Genomic DNA, 4,444 nt, shown 5'->3' with positions numbered 1-4,444 from the left:
TATTAACGTGCCGCGTAATTATATTACATCTAAAAGACTCCAGAAGCCATGGAAACAAAGCGGAGGCAGAACGAGGCCTCGCCCAGGGCGCCCGCCCCCCTCTGGTGTCCAATCAGGACTCTCTTTCGGGATTACGCTCCACCGACCTAAAGGATCAAGGATAACCGTTCAATCAATTTCGGTTTCATCCGACGACCCATATTCACTTGGAAGGACTATAAAACCAGACAACCTAGCCCCTGGAGGAGAGACCTCTCAACCCTAATTCATTATTCATCAGGGTGAAGAAGCCTCTGATCAAGCCCTAGAGCCACCATATCAATTAGATCTCTAGATTAGCATAGCTACATAGGATTAGAACTAGAAGGAGTCAATCTTCGGTTGGTTTCCGCATCTGTCAAGATGATTCTTGGTAATTCTCTATTGTTCTTCAATTGTTCATCTTTGTTCTTCGATATTATGAATATGACTTTGTTCTACTTCAATGTATTGATTATGACTTTTCTCTACTTGTTTATATTTGCAATTATATTGTTCTTAGTTTATTATAGTTATATACTTAGCTTAGTTAGATTGGAATTATATACAAGTTTAAGATCATATAGCGTTTATCCATAGGATCCATGGGTAAATGATAGATATTGTGTAGGCGTGGTGCTTATACCGTATTTATCTGCGATTGTACCCTATATGCCAGATCGCGGGGTAGTTCGTGGTAGTGACAGCTCCATTGATTCTTATATAGTCCCCCTCTCATGTATTGGGCTGGCAGAGCAACATTATTATAGGGGAGTGATTGCGATGTTTCTCATATTCTTTGATAATATCACTATGCATGGGCGTAATCTTGTCTCACAATGATTCCTAAGTATAATTGCACTAACTATGATATGCTAGCCTGTATAGTTAAAAATAACTTAGGAAATATTCTTGTAGTTTGTCCTAATCCCATGATAATGACTTGCTAGAATATCTAATTAAGGTGATTATCATATTTATTATGTGGCTAAGTTATGCTGATCAGATTAATTATCTTTGTCACTATTCATTACTTTATATATCCTTTATGTGACACTTATCCCTATATGAAAGAGTTAGATAAGTGTTCTCAATTATACATGCAATGATAGATACTCAATATTATATTCCATTCTATAATCAACATTGATGATTACTAATCCCTTCCTAGTGGTAAAAATATAAATAACGATACCTGGAATACTTCCCGGTTAAAATGCTACATCGGTATTAATCTGTGCGCTTGCAGATCCCATTAGTTATTTATTTAGATGAGCAATTGCATATTTCAATACCGCGTCTCTTATGTCATGCTGAGGATGACAACTTGGCTTAAGTGATATAAGAGATAGGTTTGGCATTTTTGGCGCCGTTATCAGAATTAGAAAACTAAGACTACTTTTGGTAGTGATGTTAAGAATGCCCAACAAGCATTTTTGGCGCTGTTGCCGGGGAAGGTTGATTACTAATCAGGAATAAATATAGAATAAAGCCAAACCTAGTTTATCTCATACAGTTTTACCCTGATATTTTTCTAAGACTCTCATACAGTTTTACCCTGATATTTTTCTACTTTATCTTATGCAGGGTAATGTATGAATAGAAGACATCTTCTAGGAAATTTTGTTGACAATCCCGAAGCGTTATTCAGAAAAACAAGAGCCAAGCTCAAGAAGAGATCATCAACACTTCAGCACGAAACTTCATCCAATCAAGAAGATCACCGAAGTTTCACCCGGAACTTGTCTTCAGAATTCAAAGCCATGGCGAACAAAACGATCCGTGAGTTCTTAGCTCCCACTACGGACAACATCTGCACTGGACCTTCTACAGAGATCGACGGCAACTTTGAGCTCAAGCCTGGACTTATCAACATGGTGCAATCCAACCAGTTCTGTGGGAAGGCACATGAAGATGGTAGTGCTCATCTCCAACACTTTCTAGAGATTTGCAGCACATTCACCATATCAGGAGTCCCCAGAGATGCTATACTACTTTGCCTCTTCCCATTCTCACTGTCAGGGTGAGCGAAGCAGTGGTTCTACGCTACAAAGGAGAAGAATACTACATGGGCACTCTGCTCTATGAACTTTCTAGCTAAATTCTTTCCCATGGGCAAGACCAATGCTCTCCGTAGGAAAATTACAAGTTTTCAGCAACAACATGATGAATCCATTCTAGAAGCATGAGAGCGCTTCCAAGACTACATCCTAGAATGCCCCCATCATGGAATGGAGAGTTGGCTACTCATGTAGACGTTTTATCTTGGGCTCGGCAGCAGTGCCCGAGAAACCATGGATGCTGCAGCTGGAGGAGCATTCTTATCACTCACCATACCACAAGCCACAGCTCTTGTGGAGAAGATGGCGTCTGACCAGGGCTGGAATGAAGAAAGCACCCAGACACGCAAGAAAGATGGAGGTATGCATCAGTTCAAGGAGGTAGACATGCTGTCTGCAAAGCTAGACCTACTCATGAAGAAGCTCGATGATAGAACTGGAGATATGAAAGAAGTTATGCACATCTACGACTCTCACATGACTTGTGAGGAGTGTGGAGATACTAGACACTCAGGCAATCACTGCCCTGAGATGCTTTAGGATGTGAACTACATCAACAACTACTACTACTACTACTACAACCATCCTCAACAAAATCAAGGTTGGAATCAACAAAGGCCTAACTACTCAGGTAATTATCAAGGTAACAATTCTTACAACAATAATAATAATTTTCCACCTCTGAGAGAGTTAGTGTCTAATCAAGGAAAGCTAATGGATAACCTATCTAAGAAATTGGCATCTAATGATAAAATGCTAGAAAATATAAATAATAGAATGGATAATTTCTCTACTGCCATCAAGAATCAAATTAGCTTTAATAAAATGATTGATTCTCAGTTAAATCAAATAGCTGTTGTTGTTCCTGCTACTAACCCTGGTATACCATCACAACTAGAAGGATTAGAATCTACAAATCTTGTAGACATGTTTGATGCAGGTAACTACTGGAGTAACCTCGTCACTGAAGTTACTACTGACCTTTTGTCGGTCAAGAGAGGCGATCCAGGACGCCCCGTCATCCCGATCTCCATCGGCATGGTGGACTTCCCAGAAGCACTCTGCGACTTTGGCTCCAGTGTCAACATTATGCCTAGGGTACTCTATGAAAAATTCTTTACATATCCTTTATTAGAAACAACCATGTGTTTGCTGTTTGCAGATCAGGCGTTAAGTTTCCCAAAGGGAATATTAAAGAACCTTTGTGTCCGAGTTGGTACCTTGTATGCCCCAGCAGACTTCGTGGTGATAGAGACCGGTAATGATGAGAGGGCACCCATCATCTTAGGGAGGCCATTCTTAAACACCTCGCGAGCTGTCATCTACGCTAGTGCTGCCAAGATCAGTTTCTACATCAAAGGGAGGAAGGAGACGTTTTCCTTCAAAAACAAGACTGCACAAATCCCAGAGCAATCCCAACAAAAACCAAGGAAGAGGACCAACAGGAGGAACAAGAATAAGCAAGTGTGGACGGAGTCAACTAAGATGGTCACTGGAGTTCAAGATCATCAACTTAAGTCACCGTTTCTGACCAAGAAGGATGACTCAAGAATGCCAAGCACCTATTGCTCCATAAGTGGATACAACTTCTAGAAGACGTTTTGCGACACCAGATCGGGCGTCAACATAATGGCCGCAGTCACCTATCGGCTCTTGTTCGAAACCATGTCCCTAAAACCAACATACATTAAGCTCCAGATGGCAGATCAGACATTTCGAGAGGTTAAAGGTACAGTAACTGATGTCCCTGTCAAAATAGATGATCATTTTGTCTACACAGACTTTGAGGTTATTGACATGGGAGAAGACGAATACGATCCACCCATCATCCTTGGAAGACCGTTCCTCAACACCGTTAAAGCAATCATCTACATTGGAAATGGAGAAATCCATATGCACTTCCCCTCAGAGAAGGTATGCCGCTATTTTACTGACCCTAACTATATCGTTGAAGACTCTAAGCAGGTCAGGACAAGAAGAATACGACGCAACCGCAACCAGAATAGGCAAATCATTAAGGACAGATGGGCAGACTATGAAGGAGAAGTGATAAGATCTGAGGACATACAGCTTCAACAAGATTATCCTGAGGAGACCGTAGCACCGAGTCAGGTGTGGAAAGAGAAGATAACTATACACGAAGAAGAGGCGCCGCCGGAAGCACCGACTACGCCACTCAACGAATCCCAAGACAACTGAGAAAATAGAGAGTCCCATTCGGAGGACTTAAAAACACCGAACGCCTTGCCAAGAGGTAAACTTGGTAGTTATCTTTTTCCTTTCAATTATTTAAAATAGTTTGCTTAGTTAATTATGTTCATACTATCCTAAAAATAAAATAAAAATGCTAAAAAAATAGTAAGCCC

This window comes from Sorghum bicolor, chromosome 5 (genome assembly GCF_000003195.3).
Source record: "Sorghum bicolor cultivar BTx623 chromosome 5, Sorghum_bicolor_NCBIv3, whole genome shotgun sequence".
Lineage (NCBI taxonomy): Eukaryota > Viridiplantae > Streptophyta > Magnoliopsida > Poales > Poaceae > Sorghum > Sorghum bicolor.
Note: the sequence above shows the minus strand (reverse complement) of the source record.